Here is a 21,416-nt window from a genome sequence, read left to right on the forward strand (position 1 = left end):
GTATATACCCAAAAGAATTGACAGCAGGAATTCAAACAGATACTTGTCACCCGTGTTCATAGCAGCATTTTTCACAATAACCAAAAGGTGGAAACAACCCTAATGTCCACCAACAGATGAAAAGATAAAATATGATGTGGACACACGCCATAGAATATTATTCAGCCTTAAAAAGGAAGGAAGTTCTGACATATGCTACAACATGAACATGAACCTTGAGGACCTTATGGTAAATGAAATAAACCACTCAAAAAGGACAAATACTGGATGCTTTCATTTGGACGAGGTACCAAGAGTGGTCAAATTCACAGAGACAGAAAGTAGAAGGGTGGCTGCCAGGGGCTGGGGGGAGGGAGAAAGGGGGTGGTACAGAGTTTGTACTTAGTGGTACAGAGTTTCTATCTGGGATAATGACAGAGTTCTAGAGATGGTTGGTGGTGATGGTTGCACAACAGTGTGATGTACTTAATGCCATTGCGCTGTACACTTAAAAGTGGTAAATCTTATGTATATTTTACCACAATAAAACAAAACAAAAAAACAGGAGCATGCCCACTTCGCCTGTGGTCTGTAGAGGTTCTTATCCATAAGGGCAGCGCTGAGCTGCTGAGTGCGTGTCCTGGAGGGGCGCCTGTGACCCAGGCTTGCCACCTGATGGCTCTAACTGGGCGCAGGCGACAGACACCCAAGGGGGGGCGGGTCTCCAGAATGTGGACTTCCTTTCACCTTCTTGGGCAGAGCTGCTACCGCACTGATCGCCATCAGAGAGCCAGGGGAACAAAGCCAGGAGGGTAATTTAAAGGGGCTCTGAGCCCTGGAGCACCATTGTACTGGGCTTCTCCCCCTTTTTTTGCCAGGCAGCACCAATCATGTAAATGCGCCAACAAAGGAGGCCCTGATCCTGTCCCAGCTCTCCCGTTGGGCTCCCGAGAGTGGGAAAGAGGTAGGTCCTCAGATGAGCCAGGCAGAACTCACGTGTCCAACTGTGCAGCACAGGTCCCTGGAACTCACAGCAGCCATTATAATGATCTAGGGCAGAAGGTCTTATCACACAACAACTTTCTCACCCCTCAGGGGGGTGGGAGGTGGGACCCCCTCTCAGCCACAGGGACTCGTGTCTTCATTCCTTGTTTTCCAAACAAGTCAGTCGAAAATTGAGGTTTCTGAGCAATTTTGCAAATTCATAACCACTCAAGATGTGAGCCCACATAGCCTCCCCAAGCCCAAAATTAAGACACTCCCCTCCCGCCTTCTCTTCAATAAGAACCTGTGGTAAATATATTGAGAAGCAAGAAAGAGAAAAGCAGAAACGTAAGTAACCTTTCCTTTCCAGCATAGCAACTCTCCTTGCAGCCACACCGCCCAGCAACCCCTGGATTAATCTTTCTTTCTTTCTTTCTTTTCTTTTTTTCCTTTTTCTGCTCAATGGATTGTGGTCAAGGCCATTGTAACGTGAGCAGTGCCTCGGAGGGGATTGGCCAAGGGGGCTGCGAGGGGCCCCTTTCACAGAGGGCTAATTGCGTTTCAGACCACCAGTATTCGGGAGCTACAGATGTCTTCCTTCATTTGCCTGGGAAGCACAATTGGACCCATCTGTTGCATTTATTCCGCCGGCTCCCCTGCCCGCCCCCGTCCGCCTCCACCCCGTCACCCCCATCCCCTCCCTTCCCTTGTCTGCGGGCCTAAATTGAAAACTCATCAAAATGTAATCCAAGAGCAGTTTGGCTGCCGAGCTGCTGAGAAGGGGCTCGGTGGGAATAAAGGCCCCCCGCCACTTTACACACGGGCCAGAGCCTGGGGAGCCAGGTCACAGGCAGCCTTAGGGAGGAAAGTGAGAAGTTAGCCGGCAGATGGGCTGCTCCACGCGGCCCTATAACCTGATGCCTCGGAAGAGGGGCCCTAGCAACGGGCTGGCCCAGGCCAGAGGATGCCGCTGCCCTGGAGGTGGTGACCCCACCTCGCAGGCCTCGCCCCTGGCCCAGGATCCTTCGATTTCAAACGAGGCTGGGGCCGGGGCTCATCACTTTCTGACCCCCATCTGCCCTCTCGAGCTCAAAGGGATTTCCAAGGCAGAGAGGGCAGGGATGGGTGGCCTTGTAAGGCCTGGGGAATGTGGCACAGGGAAGGCAGCCTGCCTGCCCACCCACCCTCCTGCACGGCCCAGGCCTTCCCTTCATCCATTCCTCCCTCCGCTCTGCACCTTGTGACGTGCTCTGGCCCTTTCCTGAGCTGACTTCTCTCTCTCCCAAGCAAGCAGTGGGCTCTGGAAGGTACGGATGTATGGCTGCTGACCTCTTGGTGTTGCCCCAGACTTAGAGGCTGGCTGGGAAGTGGACAAGGGGGACCTGTGTTTGCATTCAGTACAAACCCCAGCTCCAGTCTCTTTTGGGGTCCCCCTTCCAACACCTGCCCCAGCCTGGGCCCCGAATGGGGCCATCGCCTCCAGGAGCAGCTCCCTCCCAGCTGTGTGCGGATGACTTCCAGGGGAGGGGAGGCTGCCAGTGGGCAGGATGCTTCAGATCAGCAGCCTTGGAGGACCGCTGTGGTAAGGCCTCGCCGCTGGGCACATCTATGAATCGGGCACTAGCACCTCTTTGTTGCTGAAGGGCTGTGGGTGCGAGGTTTTCAAAGTCTCTTTTTTAACCGAAACTCACAGTAAAATATATATACAGCTGACCCTTGAACAACGTGGGGCTTAGGGGTGCTGACCCTGGGCAGTCGAAAATCCACGTATAACTTTACAGTCAGCCCTCTGTATCCAAGGTTCTGAGGATTCAACCAACCTCGGATTGTCTAGTACTGTAGTAGGTATTTATTTTTAAAAATCCACATAGAAGTGGACCCACACAGTTCAAACCTGTGTTGTACAAGGGTCAACTGTATGTGTGTGTGTATATATATATATTTTTTTCATAGCAACCCAACACACACAGATATATTACTAAAGCAAAAGTTTCACAAAATAATACTTCTTCCTCCTCTATGCAATGCCCTCCGGTATGTTCTATTCTGATGTTATATTCCATTTCATTCCATTGTTAAAAATGCCGATCATCTTGTCCACTACACTGCTTTCACAACCTACCAAAGCAGCAGTTCGCAAACATTCATGGGCATCAGCACCTATCCTTGGAATGTGTAAAAAGGCCGGCCTCTGGGTCCATCTCTAAGAGTGGCACTGGAGTGGGCATTTTTGGCAAGCCAGCCTCCCCCTTTGAAGGGATTCTGTTACACCTTGAGAAACCCTGCCGCTTCCAGTGTGCTCGGTGGTCTCAAGCCCCTGGTCTGAGCTGGAGACAATAGGTTGACCTAGAGGTTGATCAGCTCAAGGTGGGGCCTCCCCTGCCACCTCCCCACCATGTCTTAATGAAATCCTCACCCAGTGAGAGTGTGGATGTCAGGTCTGGCTTGGCTGGCTTTTAATGGGCGTGTTCATCTGTAGCTGCAGAGTGAGGGCCCTGCAGTTTTGGAGTCTTCCTTTGCTACCATTCTAAACTGATTAGCCTTTCGGGGGGAGAGGGGGCACAAGCCATCAGCGGGGGAGCTAGCTGGGTCAGAATCGGGCCTTGGAGCTGCCTTTGCTGAGAGGGGGGCGGACCAGGACCAAAGCCTTCGGAACCTGCCTGGTCGCCTCCGCCCTCCAGCTGCCGGGCAAGCACCTGCCCCCATGGGCCTCCAAGGCAATGACCTGGTTTCTGCTTCCCCCTCCCCCAGCCCATCTAGATGATAAGGAGGCACCTTTATCCTGTGAGTCTTCTGCTCATGCACCATCTTCTATGAGATGAATAATCAGCTCCTTAGCTTGCTGCACAAAGTCCCCCACGAACTGGCAGCAAGAGCGTCTCCCAGCACCCCCTCTCCTGCCCACCCTTCATCCCTGCTGAGCCAGGCTGCTCTCCATCCTCAGTCCTGCTGTGCAACTCCCATACCTGCCTCCAGCCCTTTGATCTGATGTGCCTCCACCTGGAATGCCCTTGCTGACTCATGCCCAACCTTCAAGGCTCAGCACCGCTGACACCACCTCCCAGAAGCCTTCTGTTCTGTCAGGTGTCAGGAGCAGGGCTTCCTGCAGAACGACATGGGTTGGGGAGAGAAGGAATTGAAAGGATACGCTTGCCCAGGCAGCCAGGCCAGCTGAGCAGTCAGGCCTTGAGAAGGACAGTGTAGGCAGGTGTGGGGTCGGCCTGGTCCTTTTGTCCCCCACCCCTTTCCCGCTTAGCCTCTTTGGTCCTCCCTGGGGACAGCTGCCGCTCCTTGCTGGTGTGAATCTGGCTCAGTGGTTGTAGGCTCTGGGAGTAAGCAGTTTGGGCTTACAGCCTGCCCTGGCCACTCACCAGCTAAGTGGTTCTGAGTAAGTGACTTCATCTTCCTGGCCTCAGTTTCCTTGTTTGCAAAATGGTAACAGCCCTGCCCTACCTGCGCCTGAATTGAGGCTTGTGTGAACTGTATCTCCACAGGAGGCCAGTCCTCTCCAGAGAGACCAAGGCCCCATACACCCTCTGCCCTCCCAGCCTCTCCCTCCTTCCCTTCCTTCCTGGCCTTCCTGTGGGTCATCGCTTCTGACCCAGGTCCTCATCTCTGGGACTTGCTGTTTAGTGAAAGCTTCCAGTTCCTTCCCTGGAGAAGCCATGGCAGCAGCATCTGCCCTCTGGGGATCATTTGGTTCCACTCAATAAAATGAGGAATTGGAGACCCTGTGAGCAGGACCCACTTCTCAGTGTTGCTACCCGCCCAGCCCAGGAACTCAGGACAGCCTCAGTCCCCAATGCCAGCAGCTCTCATTGGTTGGCTGTTACCGTGGGCCCTGCACTGTGCTAAATGCTTCACACAGGAGCTCATGTAACCCTCTCAATGACCTCAAAGGCAGGAATAGGACCATTACTATTTAACGGAGCAGAAGCCTGAGGTTCTGAGGTGTGTGGCTTTTGCTGGCTGCGTACCTACATTGTCCACAGCCAGAATGGTCTTTTAAAAACAAAAGCTGATCTTGGGCAACTCTGCCTTGCCTTCCCCCTACGCCAGTGGCTCTCCATGGCCCTGGTCCCTCCGACGTGTGCAGTGTCATTTCTCACCTCACTCTCTCTCATATTTTCTGCACTAGAAACACACTGGCCTTCTTTTCAGCCCCTAGTATGGCACGCTTTCCCCTGAACCACAGGGCATTTGCACATACCGTTCCTGCTGAGTAGAACATCTTTTGCTCCACTCTTCCCAGATGGGCTCCCACACATCCTTCCTCCAAGTAGCCTGTCCCCTTGACCAGGTCAGAATTCCACCACCCACAACAGTGTCAGCACTTGTACCTCTCTTTTGTGGCCCTTGTACTAGTAAGACATTCACCAAAAAATCCATGCAGTCTGTTAAAAAGATCTCTCTCCCCACCAGACTCTAAGCTCCATGAGGGCAGGGCCTGTGCTGTTTTTCCTCACTGCTTTATTCCCAGGTCTTAGCACACTGCCTGGCACACAGTAGACACTCAATTAACCACCATAATGAATGAACAGATGCAGAAAGTGATGGATCTAGGGTTTGAACCCACAGATCTCAGATGCTAAACCTGGGCTTTCAGCCTGGCCACGCTGGGCTTCCTGGGAAGGCATGCCTTGGGAACAGAAGGTTGGGGTTTCCAAGCATTCAGGGGTCATCACCAAGTTGGGGCTGAAGGCGGGTTGGGGGTGGGGGCAGCAGACATTGTCCCCTAACGAGTGGGATGAAAGCATCTGTGGGGGGAGGGGCCGGCTCGAGCTAATCCTGCCCTGAAAGGGTTAATGGAGGTCTGCAGAGGCCTTCCCACCATCCCCCTCTGACCATCACATGGTCCGTAGTGATGGCTGCATAGTCCTGTTATGTGCACATACTTCAGTTCATTTAAGTAAGGTACTAGGAGGGGCATTTACAGAGTGCCACTGTTGTGCTGTTACAGCAATACCACCATAAACGTCCTTATACAGTGGACTGATGAGTGCATTTTTATTTGCAAATGATAGAGACCTAATGCAAACTGGCTTCATTATAAACGGGAATGTATTAGTTCACGTAGCTGAAAAGTCTAAGTACGGCTTCGACTTCAACAGCAGAATCCTGGTGTTCCTATGCAGCCATCTCTCTCTCTCTCTCTCTCTCCCCCTCCCTCTCCCTCCCCCCCACTCCCCTCTCTTCACTCTCTCCCCCACTCTCCTCTCTCACTCACTCACTCTCTCTCTCTCTCTCTCTCTTTCTTGTCTTTGCTCCTCTCTGTATGGTTTTGTTCTCAGACAGGCTCTCCCCAGATGAAGGCAAGACAGCCACCATCTATTCCAGGCTTATATCCTATGAGCTAAACCTTCCCAGGAAAAAGAGGTTGTTAATTTCTCATTAATTCCAGCAAAGGTCCTGGAATAGAATCTAATTGACCTGGCTTGAATCTCTTATATGTTCAACTTTGCACACATATGAGGATAGACCTGTAGCATATTTTCTTAAAAGTGAGATGGTAGGCCAAAGGGAATGCTTGTTTGTGGCATATCCAGTCTTCTCTGCCCACACTTGTGCATCATGAAAGTTTTTGGCTTCATGGCAGGAGAGGAGGTAAGGGAAGCTTCTGACCAGGTTGTGGTAGGGACAATACAGACATCTACCTAGTGATGGTTGTCATGGTCCTCGTGGTACCCAAGTGGCTTCAAAAAGAAGCAGACTCCTGGCCTGGCAACCAGCCTCTGCTGAGTGTCTCACCCAGTACCAACTGACTTTGCCAACGTCATAGCACGTCACTCCTCTGCTTTCTGACCACACCAGATCCCTCACTGTCCCCAAGCATGATACCTATGGGTATCCTTAGAAAATAGAGCACAAAACTCAAGTGCTGACATTTCCCGAGTTCAATCCCGGGAAAGCAGGACTAAGGGGAAAAGGGAGTGAGAGAGGGAAGGAGGGAGAACAAATACAAGGAAGAGTGTTGTGAGCTGGCCATGGCATGTTCCCAGCACAGCTGGCTTCTTGGTCTTGCCAGACATCTTCAGAGAGGCTGTATGAGGCTACTGGGTCTTCAAACAGTCCTGAGGAGGAAAGGAGAAGAAAAATTTGTCCGCTGGCTTCTGTCTCATTCGTGGGAGTTCAGAGCATCAATTCCTGTGTCCTTCTGAGCTGTGCTACCTGGCCCTCCAGCAGTCACCAAGGAAGCCACATCCCAAGACAGCAGTAGTGACGTCTGCATTTGGGGTGAACATGCTGGGTGAGCTGGTGACCAGGCACACAGCAGCAGCTCTCCCTGTGTGCCCACCTGTAGCCTGCAACCTCACAGGCCTGGGGGAATGCCCTGGTTAGTGTGCCTGGGTGGGAAGTCCCCGGGTAAGGGGTGAGGTCTGGCCATGCTGTGAGTGACAGGAGGCACCAGAAACAGCCATCAGGACAAGGCAAGCCAGAAAGCAAGGCAAGTGGGCAGATCTGAGCTGGCGTGTAAACTGAGGCTAGAAGCAGTTCCTCTGTACTATTGCACTGAGCAGTTACCTTCCCTAGGCAAGGCTTTCATTCCACATCTGCCTGTCTAATCGTCATATATTCATTGCTCATCCACTCATTATTGCCTGCCTACCATGCTGTGGAGTGTGGGGATACAGTGTTACCTTAGATACAACCCCTGGCCTCAGGCAGCTCAGTGTCTAGTGGTGGCAGGGAGACCCATGAAAAGTGACTGTATCACAATGTGATGGGTACAGTGATAGAAATAGGCCTGTGATATCAAGTGAGCACCATAAAAAGACACTATGTGGAGGGACACAAAACCCAAAGCAAGAGTTGCTTAAACAAGGTAAAAGTTTATTTTTCTCTCTAGGTTTTCCATCCATGACTAATGTGGCAGCTCTGCTCCATTAAACCCTCAGGAACCAGGTTCCTTTCATTCCTAGCCTGTGGCTTTCATATCCTTATCTAAGAGGGTAGTACTGTTCCAGGTAGCAGGATGCAAGAAGAGATGAAGAGGCAAAGGGCACACTCCAGTGCTCTCTTAAAAAAGGTTCCTGGAGGCTGGCATGTGTCACTTTTGCCTACATTCCATTGGCCAGAACTTAGTCACATGACACATCTAGCTGCAATGGAGGCTGGGAAATGTAGTTTTTCTCTCGACTATTTACCGAGCTAAAAATTCTGTTACTGTGGGAGAAGAAAAGACACCTGGCAGTCTCTACCACAGACATATGACACAAGGAGGTGGTGGTGGGGATTGGAGAGGTTTCTTGGAGAGGGTGGCACCTGAGGTGTCTTAAAAGATGAACTGGGGCTGGCCATTCTCAGAGGAGGGGGAAGGACCTTCCAGACAGAGGGGACTGAAATGCAGAGCACAGTGTTGAAATACAGCAGCATACTTACGCTTGTGTGCACAGGTGTGTGTGTGTGTACCTGGAGGGCAAAGTCAGGAGCTGGTGCTAGAAAGATAGAAAGTCTCAAGTCGTGTGCCTGTGCACCTCAGAAAAACGGCATTTTGGCTTTATCTCCAAGTGCAGTGCGGAGTCTGAACTGCACTGGAATGTAGTTCAGTTTCTAAGCTGAAATGCTGAGGAAGTCAAATCTACAAGGGAAGATGAGAGGGAGAGGAAGAGGGAGGAGAGGAGGAGGCCTTTGAGGTTCCTGGGATGGTGAGTGGTGGGTGGAAGAGGACCACGCTGGAGTCGGGAGGGGGAGACTGGGTTCACTTGGTTGAATATGAGGAAGTTAGCCAGGGGTGTAGAGAGCAGTGGGGGTGGAAGAGCGTCCAGGGAAGGGAGGGTACAGGAGCTGGCCAGAGAGAAGGCCGGAGACTGAGTTTGGGTTGTGTGTGTGTTTGTGGCAGTGTGTGAGTATGTGGGCATGAGTGTGTGTGAATGTGTGAGTGAGGTTCAGCGGTGGAGCAGTCACAGACAACGACCCCATCTAGAGTGTGGCGATGAGGGGCACGCTCACGTGGCAAGAGGTGAAGGTCACTTGGAATCCCTTAGGCAGGCCTGGAGCTGTGAACAGCAATTGGGCGTGAAGGCTGGTCATCCCACCAGGCCTTGAGATCTTCCGAGGCAAGGTGGTTGGAGCATCACACGAATCAAGAACTAGCCACTCTGTTATTACGGTGACTGTTACCATCCTTGTCATCGTTGTCGGGTAGCTGGGGTGAGGGATGTGTGTGTGGCATCTGGCAGCTTAGAGAGCTATTGCTTCACGTGTTTGCTCCTAGATATGGAAACACGTCCCTGGGCAGATCAAGGGAGGACGGGAGCCAGGCCTGCTCCAGGCCACAGTCATGCGCTGCGGGTCAAGGTGCCAGTGCCTGTGATCCAGTGGGGTGTGGGTCGCTAGGAGACCGGGCAGGCCTCTGCCTGGCGGAAAGCTCCCTGCATGGTGGACTGGGCGCTGGGGCCTGCTCTGCCGGTGCCCCAGGGATAATAAGGACTTCAGAAAGGACAGCCCTGACTCAGGGCTGAAAGAGGCTTTAGTTTCTTGTTTGGCGGCTTAAAAAAAGGCAAATAGAAGCTTTTCTCCTATGGGGATCAGTGTGAATCCCAGAAAATCCCATTATTTTCCTTTGAGATCAGTGGCCTGCTCTTGAGGGCTTTCTCTTCCCCAAGGCAACAGCCCTTTCCTTGCTCTGTGTGAGTATCCTGCCCCTGTGTGGCCCCAGAATGGGCTGAGGTAAGGCGGGGGAGAGAAGGGGGCACAGGTGAGCCCCAGCTTACAGCTGTTTCCTCCTGCTGGCTACCCATCTCTTGTTCCAATCTGATCCCTCCCCACCCCTAAGAGCAAGGGAGGGGGTGGGCCAACAAAGCCACTAGAAAAATGATTTTATGTTCTTCTCTTCCAGGAAGCCATTTATGACCCCAGATGCCTGAGATGTCCTGCTTCTCTAGACTGCTGCTTCGTATGGGGTCTGCACCAGGGTTGTCTAAAATTATAGTGAGTATGACGCATTGCATTATGGAAGGATGATCATGATGGTGATAGATGACAAGTATGAGCCTTTACCATGGTGCCTGGTACCAGGCTAAGCTCCTTTAATGTGTCCAACAACTCAGTGAAGAAGGTGTTATTACTATCCCCACTTTACAGATGAGGAGACTGAGGCATGGAGAGGCCAAGTGTATTAGTCAACACAGGCTGCCATACAAAATATCATTGACTGAGAGGCTTATGCAACAGAAGTTTATTTTCTCACAATTCTGGAAGCTGGAGGTCTGAGATTAAGGTGTTGGCATGGTTGGGTCCTAGCAAGAGCTCTTCTCCTGGCTTGCAGACAGCTGCCTTCTGGCTGGGTCATCACGTGGCAGAGAGACAGACAGAGAGAGACAGAGATATTATTCTCTCCTCCTCTGATAAGGCCACCAAACCCATCGGAGTAGAACCCCACCCTTATGACCCCACTTAACCTTAATTACCTCCTAAAAGCCCTATCTCCAGATACAGTCAAGTTGGAGGTTAGAGCTCTAACATATGAATCTTGGGACATTTGAATCTTGGGGGTGGGGCTGACACAATTCAGTTCTTAGCACCAAGTCACTCATCCATGGGCATGCATGGTAAGTGATAGAGCACTGCCACGTCCAGAGGAAAGTAAGGAATCTACTCTGCACTCTTAAATTTTCTGAGAAGTTGCCCCTATCGGGCATTCCATTCAGATAAAAAAAAAAAAAACCAGTTTAACTTTTCCAAAAAGAAAATCTATCAAGCCCGCCTGAGCGCTTATCCAAATTGGTCACCAAGAGCCAGCCACACATCCAATAACTAGCCAGGGGCCTCCTTTCCAAAGTCTTCATCCAAACCTGCCCATCCTGGGTCCGTGTCTCTGGCTGTGTGCTGAGCCAGGGACCAGGGCAATACCCACCACAGTGGAGACCACTCCTGAGGGCTTGCTTGCCGCGTGCAGACCCCGTGCCAGATGCTTTCGCAAGCACCTAGCCTCTACAAGAATCCTCACCATTTGACAGGCGAGGAAGCAGAGTCCAGAGCAGGGTTAGGTATCCTACCTTGTGAGTGCAGCGCCAAGACTGGAACCGGGGGTCTGTTTGACTCCCGGGCTCACTCTGCGATCCACCAGGTCCCAGGCATAGTTTGGCAACATACCCTATGCAGCCTGGACATTTTTCCCTGCTGGCTGCTTCTCAGTGCTGCTCCCAGAAAGGGCCAATTTCTTTGAAGTGACTTCTAAATAGGTGAGGTGTTGGTGATCGCCCTTTCCCGTCCTGTCTAATTCAGGCGAATACTGACGGGGGTACGAGACGCACAAGCCCTGCTTTCTGGAGCCCCCATTTGACTCTTAAGACACTCACATACAAAAGCACGTGGACACACAGTAGCTGCAAGGAGGTCTTTTGGAGATGTGCTCTAATGAATAGAGAAGAAGGATCTTTCATTAGCATAACAAGAGTTCGCAATGAAATAGGTGCTCCAGAGAGCACTTGAAAGTTGTTTGTTCTTTCAAGTAGGCTAAAAGTCCCCAGCTCTGCGGAGCCCTCTTCAGCCTGGACCTCTCCTGGAGGAGTCTGGTATAGGCCTTTGGGATTTTTAAACCCAGCTTCTTTCCCCCGAGTCCTGGGAGCATTTTGCACATCCCAGCAGTGGGCTTTGGTCTGGGGAATGTGGACAGAGCGGTCCTCATGGGAGACTGGGCCTGGGCCAGCTCTTCCCTCCTGCAGCAATTATCCTACTGGGGATGGCTGCCTTTCTCCCTCCGGGGTTCCCTTCACTGGGGCAAGGCTGATCGGCTTAAAGGGGCTCTGTCCCTACTGGGCCTCTTGGCCTCTCTGTCCCCCCAGGTGGCCTCCGTGGAGACTGATGCCAGATTTGTACTCACTTAGCCTGGGAGAAGGAGTTGAGGCCAAGAGGGGACTGATGGCCAGAGATCAAAGGTTAAGAGGGGTTAAGCCTTCACCCTAGAAGGTCACCCATCAGCCCTGAGACAAGTATCTCACCAGTATTTTCCTGAAACCTAGAGCAGAGGTAGGCCTGCAGGGAATGACCATTCATTTACTAAGGAAGCACCATCTTCCTGGTGTGGATGGTCCATGGCCCAGCTTCTCATTATTAACTCTCTGGCTCTGATTTTGGACAAGTCACTGCCTCTTTGGCCCTCCCTTTCCCCATCTTTCCAATAAGGAGCTTGGACTTGATTGACAGTCAACGGCAGATGGTTCATTGTCTTGAAACATTCGAGTCCTGAAATGTAATTTCTGCTCTTAGGCAGTGAGAGGAAGTTAGGCGAGGCAAGGTGGATAAGAGGGGAGATGGTTGGCCCTGACCAGCATTCTTGCAGGGGCTATAACATGTTTTCCCGGGGATCTCAATGATCAAGGTAGACCCTGCTAGACTCTGATGGAGAAATGAGGGAGATGAGCCCCAAGCGGAGTCTCAGTCTCTCCCACCTGCCCATCTGGATGGCTCTGATTCAGAGGGGCCGGAGTCCATCAGGTCCCACTAGTGAGGTGAGATCAAAGCATTAGGGGGCTGGTTTGTCCTGAGAACACGGAGAAGTCCCTCCAGTGGGGGTGTGGGGATATTCTTGCCTCTGACCAGTTAGGCACAGCACCAAGGTGTACCTATCAGGAAGGTTGTATCCTTGCCACCTGTGCAGGCCCAGAGGTGGTGTGGGGGACTGTAGTAAGCACTGAGTAGGCCACACTTGTGATGAGCGCCCTGGGGGCAAGACACGGAGGAGAAGGAAATGAAGGGAAGATAAAGAACTCCATGGGTCCCTCCCCTCAGGGGCCTTTCTGTCCCCATTCCAAGGAGTGCTCACACCTCCTCTCCAGGGTGCTTGCGTCCGGGCCTCAGGCTCCTCCAGGCCTGCCCTCTCCCATCTTGGTGGGTAGGAGGGAAGCAGCTGGCCTGAGGTAGGGCACCAGCTTTGGACAGAGGGATGACCAGGGGCCTGGTGGGCTTCACAGCACGGCTCTGGAGGCAGGAGGATTGGGGACCAATCCCAGGCTCATCACTGGTTGTGAAACTTGGGCAGGTCACTCAGCTTTTCTGGGCTGCTCTGTGTGCTCTCCATGTCTACACTGGGGTAATAATGAAGTGTCAATGAGGTAAGCATGGGAAAGCACTTAGGCAGTGTCTGCAACATGATAAGTCCTCCATAGAGCACTATAAAAATACAAGGAGGGCTTCCCTGATGGCGCAGTGGTTGAGAGTCCGCCTGCCGATGCAGGGGACACGGGTTCATGGCCCGGTCCGGGAGGATCCCATGTGCCATGGAGCGGCTGGGCCCGTGAGCCATGGACGCTGAGCCTGCGCGTCCGGAGACTGTGCTCCTCAGCGGCAGAGGCCGCAACAGTGAGAGGCCCGCGTACCGCAAAAAAAAAAAAAAAAAAAAAAAAATACCAAGGAGAAAAGAGGATGGCACACTGGGGGTGATGTTCAAAGTTCTTGGCAAAGTCCCTTTCCAGCCCAGGGTGGGAGGAGGGGATGAGAATCCCAACCGTGAATGCTAACAATTGCTGACACTTGTGGAGTGGCTACACCCATGCAGGTGACAAATACTTTTTATGGCATTTACTCCTATCGACAGCACCACAGAGGGCCGCTGCTACTATCTCCATTTTACAAATGAGCCCACTGAGGTCAGAGGTGGGGCTGGGTTTGAGCCAGATCTTGGATTCAGAGCCTGAGCTTTTCATCGAAAGCTCCCGTGACTGTAAAATAGGCCTCCTCTGCGATCTCAGGCCATTTCAGAAAGTGATTTGGGACCAGGCAGAGAAGAGGGATGCTACTGTCTCCTTGGTCCTGTGGGGAGGGCACTTGACCTTCTCCCAGAGGAGGGGACCTGAGTCTTCCCAGATTCTAGGGGCTGGGGCAGGAGGCTGGGAAGGGGTGTGGCTGCGCCATGTTCTAGGCTCCCCTGGCCTTGGGCCCTGGGCATGATGCTTCCCAAGAGTCAGAAGACTGTACCCTAATCCCCATTATATTCTTCTCTGGAGAAGGGTGGGAGGAGACGAGGAAAGCCTGCATCCCCAGGAGAGGAAATAGGAGATGTGAAAACGGATTTTAAAGGCAGAAGGAGATGTTACTCTGATGGCTTGGTTCCTGGCTGTGTTCCGTCCAGGACACAAAGAGGGTCCCAGGACTCAGCAAGGCCCAGCACACGAACCAGAGAAAGTGGATCCAGTGGCTGGATTGAGCAGCATCCCTGATGAAGTCTTTTGAGACAGAGTGGGTGGAGGTGGGCCCATGCTGTGCCCTCTCCCAGTGGGGCTCGTCAACCCCCCTCCCCAGCAGTGAGGGATGTGGCAACCAGGGACAGATGGCAGTCCCCAGAGAGAGAAATGGGAAGAGAGTAGAAAGCTCTACTTCATTGAAGAGATAGGGGTCAGGCTGGGAGCAAATCTCACCAAGAACGAAACTTCCCACCCTGGCATTTCTCTCACTGGAGGCCTTGCCAGAAAGGGCAAATGGTTGTGTGCTAGGGCCGGGGGTGGCAGAGCTGTTTCATCCTGGGTGACCTCACACTGTCCCAACTGTGAAATGCAGGTAGTGCCACTGCCCACCCCCAGGCATCCTCCGGGACACCTCCAGGGACATCCAGTGGGCCTCGCCCAGCACAGAGGTGGCCCTTTCTTGCCCACTTCTCTCCCCATTCACTGTCCACAAAACTTTTCAGGAATCTGTTACTGTTATTATGAGGATATTGAGACCCAGAAAAGGGAAGAGATTTTTCTTACTGTTATTCTTGACCCTAAATCAGGAGCTTTAAGAAGTGAATCGGGTTGGGTGATAAGTGTGGGGAGTAGTGGGTGGTGTTTTTTTGCCTTGGGGGATTTGATAACAAAGCAAGGAGACTGGATGACACTTGACTTAGATGATGCTGGTTGCTGGGCTGGTTCTGGATCTACAGTCTTTAAACAAAAAAAGCCTTCAATTAGCTCTAGTGAGTTACTGCAAGCTGTCCCTTGAAGCAGTGCTCCGAGACCAGCACTAGTCTCCCCTCTCCTCTAAGAGCCCAGGGTATTTCTCCTCATACTTCAGAGCCAGTCTCTGGGAAGTCCTCCTCTTCCTGAAGCCCTGGACCCTGAGGCCTCTGCAGACTAGTCTCTCTATGCCCCTCCTTCTCCAAACTGCCCCATCCTCTCCAAGGGCCGAAACTCAGAACTGGGTGGAAGGAAGGACCACCAGCCAGAGACCACAGGCTCATCCCTGCCTGGTCTTTGATAGGCAAAGTGACCAGACAAGTCCCTGCCCTGCTTCCAGGGTCTCCAGCTGCACTGAAGGGGTCCGGGTCAGTCTGCCTGAGAGGATGGGGGTGGGGGTGAGGTGAGGTGCAAGGCAAGGCCAGGTACCCCAGTCACAGAATAAATAGGGACCTATCAGCTTTGGGGTCCATCCTGGCTCCCCTGCGGGAGTTTAGAAGGAAACCTTTAATTTAAGCCTGTAAAAATTCTCCCTGAGCCCCACCCCACGTCCTATCAAAGATAAAAAATGCCTCCAGATCCTATATTAAATTTAACTTTTATAGAGCTACACGAGTTGTAGTTGATTTACACTTGACTAACAATGTTGTATCACCGACAATTAATTAAATGTTTATTAATATCAGTCTGCTGGGGGTTTGCTGTTGTTCTGTATTTTAGAGTTAGGGATTTTTGGCCCCCAAGTTTCAAACATATCCTTAGAGCCCGTGAAAAAGCCCAAGGCTTTGTGCGTCTGTTTTGTGGGGTTGTGGCTGCAGGTCGGAGGGTGGCGGGGGACGGCCTGTCCCCCTCCGCCAGCCTCCGCAGACCCTTCGGGAGGCGCCAGATTGTGTGGGCGGCGTCGCCTGGGGATGGTGGGATGTGGCTCCCACCCGGCTGGGGGCAGCCTCGCCAGGGAAGCGCGGCCAGAGCGGCCCCCTCCTCTCCCGCAGGCTGGGGAAGAGGCCGCCGAGAGCTCTCCAATTGGAGAGACTTTCATCTCTTTGTTTTTACAGTGATTAACCCATCCGAGCGCGCTGCGAGCGTGGCTCTAGGCAGCGCGGGGGGAGGGGAGCGGAGGGCAGGGCCGAGAAGGGAGGGAGGGGCTCTGGTCTTTGTCGCTTTCAGGGAACTCTGCTGCCATAGCAATGGGGCTTTCTAAGGTCGGACTTTCATTCGATTCCATTGAAGAGCCTGTCTGCTCAGTCTCGCGAGTGGAGAGGGCGTTCCGGTTTCTCCAGCCTTGCCCGCGCCCCTCACCCTTGGTGGGGGGCGTGGAGGGGAGGGCGCAGCGGGTGTTAGATCGAAGGACCTGCAGCGGGAGGCGGGGAGCGCGGGCGGATTGGGGAAAGGCGGGGATGCTGGGGAGCCGAGGGCCTGATTTCGGGCACACACTACCCTTCCCCGGGTCCTTATAGGTGGGAGACTAGTCTCGCGCGCCTGCGCCCCCGGGAGCCCCTTCCTCTCAAGGGGCGTCGGGGTTGGAGCCGGGCGAGCTGTACAGCCCCTGTCCAGTCAGAGGAAGGCAGGGGCACCTGCCGGTCGCTCCACCTCTGCATGCATTTCACACTTTCTATCCTGTTAGGCGTCCGCACTCCTATGCCCATGCGGACTTTTTCCCCTCTGGTTTTTAATGTTATGTGGATTTAATCTAGTTAGACGATTTTCTGCTTAAAATTGCATTGTTAACAGCAATTGTTTAAAAGTGGGCCGAGAGCGAGGGCGCCCAATCTTTGAACCGGGCGGGTTTTGCGTGCCTCTGGTCGGCGCAGGACAGGACAGCAGCCTGCGCGGAGCTGAGCGGGGCGGGGGAGGCCGACACAAAACAATCCTCAGGCGTTCTCGCTCCGGAGCCTTCAGGGCCTTTTCCCCAAGCGCAAACAGATGCAAATGTCTCTGCAAACATCGCACAAAGCTATTCAAAAAGAGGCTGCTTCTTCAGCCCTCAATAGCCCTTTAAACCCAGTCCAATTGCTTCCAAGTAGAGGTAAAAGGTCTGCACGCATTTTTTCGCTTTGGCTGGAAGGGGGGCGGAGGAGGCGAGAGCCTTCGGAAGCGGGAGGCTGAGGGCTACTCTGGTTCAGCGACTTGTGCCATCAACCCCAGCTGCCGCGCACGGAAGACGGGCTGGAGGGTGCAGTGGCTCTGGGGACGCCGCACCTCGGGCGCGGTTCTGATCGCGATGCTGCCGAAGCCGGTGCCGTGGGGATGCGGCTCCCGAAAGGCCGCCGGTCCTTTCAGGCCCACAAAGGCCGGGCTAAATCGCGGCGCGCACAATAGCATGAAAGGGCGCGCTCGGGCCGTTTGGGAACAAAGTGGCATCACACTGCTCCGAGGGGACTCAAAAGCTTTTAACTAGTACGCACGGTGGCGTCGCCGCGCCCTTTGTGCGCTCCGCGAGGAGGTGAGAACTGCGTGCACCCTGCCGGCCCCTGTGCGTACGGAGACTCTGGCGTTCAGCTTCCTTCGGAGACCCAGGGCCAGCCGCCAAGCGTACGGCCTGGCATTTCCTTCTCACCTGGGTAGCAGAAGCGCGCGGGCATGCCGGCGCAGTCCTTGGCTCGCCCGGAACCCCTGCGTCCTGAGCGACCGCGTGGGCCTCGCGACTCTAGAGGCTCCGGCGCTTCCTGACCCTGCGGAAGACCTTGTCGGGATCTCCAGACCGCAGGCGGGCGGAGTAAGGAGGGCCACCAAACGACGCCAGCCTAGGTGCGGGCTCTGCCGCTGGTCCCCAGCATGTGGCTAAGCAGCCAACGCCTCCAGTCTGGGGCTGGCCCTTCCGTCCCATGCAAAGCCCGCGAACTGTGCTCTGGGCGCGCTAGGCAGCTGAGTGCAGGGCGGACAAACGTGCTGGCTGAGCCCGGAATGGCCCCTTCGTTTTTCACCCTCTTCCTCGCGCTGTGTGTACTACTTCCATACTACCCATTTGCTGAGGCTGGCGTTTCTGGGGGGGGAGGTGGGAGAAGGGGTGCCTACCCTCACCTAACTTCCGGCCTGGTAGCCTCAGGGACAGAAATCAAACTATACATTAGATATAGCCCCAGAGATCCATCAGCCCTTCATACCTCAAGGGAAGTCCCTGTAATCCAATTGCTGAGGTAATGATTGCCTCACTGAAGGATAGGGAAACTCTGGGCGTCAGGGGCAAGCCAGGAGATGTATAGTCTGCAGTCATCTCTGATCCGGATGAGTCCCTAAGCTTTACCATGAGGTCAGGAGCCATAGTTCACTCCTCACAGGATATGGCCCTTGAGACAGGTTCCCCAGGTGTCTGCAGAGTGAATGAGTTGTCTAGGCAGGGAAATCTCCCTCGTGCCCAGGAGTGAGAGACTTTGGAGCCTTGGGTGCCTGGGAAGGAGAAGCCCTCCTTTGACGGAACCCCACTCCAGCCCTCTCTGTTTCCCGACTCCCTTCTCCCACCGTGATGTCACTTTCACTTGTCATCATTTGCTGTATCACACCTGAGCTGTCATTTTCAGACCTATGTGCCTAACATAGGTCATAGCATGAAAGGACATAGTAGATCCCAGCTCCAGATGTAATGCAACGGCTCATCTCCTGGAGCAGGAGTCTTGAGTGTGGCCACAGTCCTTTCCACCACCTCAAACACCTTGGGGCCCCTTTAATGCCCAAAAAGAGGGCTCGCAGCGACTGCTTACCCGGATCATAGGCTGGGTAATGTTGGCCACCGCTAATTACTGAGGCTTACTTTGTGTGACCTCCTTTAATGTCAAAAGTACCAACCCAATGAGGTGGTACCGGCGGTTATCCCAGCTTACAGATGAGAACTTCCAGGCTCAGAGTTGCTACCTCTCATCAAACAGTGGCGGAGCCAGAATTCGAACCCCGGCAGTTGACACCAAATGCTAGGCTCTGTTATGAGTTACAAACCCAACTTCTTTCTTCTCTAACTCCACCCCCAGCCGTGGTACTGGAGACCTTTCCTCCGGGCTGGGGGCACGCAGCCGTGCCTCCCCAGAGGCGCATCCGGGTCGCCTTGGGCAGGTGCAGGGCCGGGCGGGCGCGTGGGGCGGGGCGGGGGCGTTATCTCCTGACCGATGGCCGCCGGCACATCTGTTTATCTCTGAAGCCGCGCTGGATTGGATTTCTCGATGTTTATCTCCCTCCGAGGAGCAGCGCGCTGGGGCCGCGGAGAGCGCAGCTGCGGACCCGGTGTGACTGACAGATCCAGAGCTGGGCCTCCCGCCCCTGTTGGGTCTGGGTGGGGGCCGCCCTGTGCCCACCGCTCACCCTGATCTGAGAGGGCTGCAGGTGAGCAGTGCAGGCGGCCAGGTGCTTCAGGGTTCCGTGGTCTGCCAGAGCGCAGGCAGGCCAGAACTCCCCCTCATTAGGGACCACTTAACTAGGCCAGAGAGAGGGCAGTGTTGATTTAGTGACACAGATGGGAGCAGGGGGTGGGGAGAGGGGGCGGTGAAAAACTGGATGAAATCCTAATAAGTCCATTTCCTAACCTGTCAGGAAGTCAGCCTTGGGAACCCAGGGAAGGCCCTCGGAAGTGCCCTCTGCTCCCAAGAATGCCTGGGGCCGAGGATGGAGGGAGCTTTGGCTAGAGGGGCTGTGAGGCCACAAGTACTTCCAAGTGGAGCCACTCCAGGAGGCTGCAAAAGTCAGGGAAACTAAGATTGAAATGTTTTCCTAAGTTTCCTGGCCACACACACTACGCAAACCAGGTCACCTCCCTTGCTCTTTGCTGTCATTGCAGTTTGCATCTATGTGTACGTTCATGGTATGATTACGGGACTGATGAAACTCGGTTCCTGGGGGCAGGGGTGGGGTCAGTGGTGAGGCACCTAAACCAGGGAGCAGCATGGAGTAGGCATTTAGGAAACTTGTAGATGGGCCTGAGTACTGACCCTTGGAGAGGCTGGCTGACCTCAGGTGCTGTGACTGTTGTTTAAAAGGCTTCTAGGACCATGAGAGAAGCCATGTGGGTTTTGGTCCTTTTCACATCAAGCCACCACTTGGTGCCCATGTGGCCTGGCTGATTTACATGAATGCCAGCACATGCTGGTGACTTCAATTCCCTTGCCCCAGTGGCTGCCTAGCCGATGTGATTTGTCTCTCTAAAGCTTTCATCCCGATTCCCTCACTTCATCCGCCACTCATCTCCCCATTTTCACTGTCCAGCCCTCTTCAGAGGGGGATTACTGGGTGCACCTTGTGCTACTAATGTTGGGGACGGAGAGCACATCTGTTATAGCCAATACCCACCCCTTGCAGCAGTGGTCTGGGATCTGGAGCGGACAAGAGATAGGACACTCAGGGACGGTCCGGGCAGTGCACGCTCTATCTACGCCACTGGCTAAGGACTCAGAGTCTACAGAGGGATCACTGGCTGGTCTGATGCACATGTTGGCCTGGCTCTGTAGATGACCCTGTATCGTCCAGATACATCTGGATTTGTCATTTCACCCACACGATATCAAGCTGGTTAGTGACAATAACCCTAAAATAAACTGAAGTGTTGTTTTGATGGGCTAATGGATATAGGGTGGCCCAACATGAGACAAATGTCCTTTGGCAGACTGGGCAGTGACTCTCTGAGCTGGAGGGCCAATGGGTTATTCCAGAGTGCCAGGAAGTAGCGATAGAAGTGTCCTAGCCCCTGAACTGGAAGGACTGTCTGATGGCAGGTGGGGTGAGAGTGGTCTGCATCTGCTGTCATGTTGGTTTCCTCACTTTTTATGCTGCCCCATAGAAGCAGAGTATGGATGTCTGGACCTTAATCAGATCAGAAACCACAGCTTGCATGGAGAGCCACCAGTAGCAGAAAAGCAGGGGTCATACAGCGATGCATGAGACAGCCCAAGACTGCCGAGGGTGTTTCTGCTGAGTGCTTACCTCTGTCTTCCATGAGCCACCCAAGACTTGGACCCCATTCTCCGTAACCAGGAGCTCTGCTGGGAGATCTGTGGGGCAGGGCGGGCCTCCCCAGCACCCTATTTCTTGCCAGTAAGTCAGGGTCAGGCTATGATAAAAGAATGTCTGTTTCAAGACATGACTAGGTTTGGCTGATTCAGGCTTCAAGATATGATTGTTTCCCTTTGGTGAGTTGGAGCGGGAACTGCTAGCAGTCACCATTCGACTTGGTATCCACCAAGGCAGAGGCCAAGGCAGGCACGGGGAGAGCCTGGTCTTCCCAATCAACTCGGACAGGTGGAACTTAATCCTTTATTTCTGAAACAAATCTTTACATCCCTGAAGAGACCCTAAGGGCCTCTAATCATGAGGGGGCTTAAAAGGTTTTCCCTCTGAGAACCAGGTCATGAACATCTTGAGGTGAAGAGTTAGGAATGGGAGGAATTTAACCACCCAGAATTGTTGGCCAGCTGCCAGGGGAGGACCCTGGAGCCTCTTTCGGGAAACAGACTTTATGCGTGCTGGAAGAGGGGCTTGGGATATGCCTAAGGAGTGGGCGCAGACCCTCTCTGTCCTCTGGAGCCTTGAGAATATTTGCTTCTAGAGAAAGATGCATGGAGATTGTCCTGGGCACCATTCCCAGCCCTATGGGACAGCTGA

The 21,416-nt window shown here is 53.5% G+C and overlaps 1 long non-coding RNA gene across 1 annotated transcript in view; it reads left to right on the forward strand.

Moving 5' to 3' along the window:
* LOC137220807 (uncharacterized) overlaps nucleotides 1-21,416 on the forward strand; it is a 47,470-nt gene that overhangs the window by 24,558 nt on the left and 1,496 nt on the right. The window contains exon 2 of the long non-coding RNA XR_010941802.1: nucleotides 9,803-9,894. This is a non-coding gene — a long non-coding RNA (uncharacterized lncRNA). The remainder of the gene's footprint in view (nucleotides 1-9,802; nucleotides 9,895-21,416) is intronic.

Source organism: Pseudorca crassidens, chromosome 3 (assembly GCF_039906515.1).
Source record: "Pseudorca crassidens isolate mPseCra1 chromosome 3, mPseCra1.hap1, whole genome shotgun sequence".
NCBI lineage: Eukaryota > Metazoa > Chordata > Mammalia > Artiodactyla > Delphinidae > Pseudorca > Pseudorca crassidens.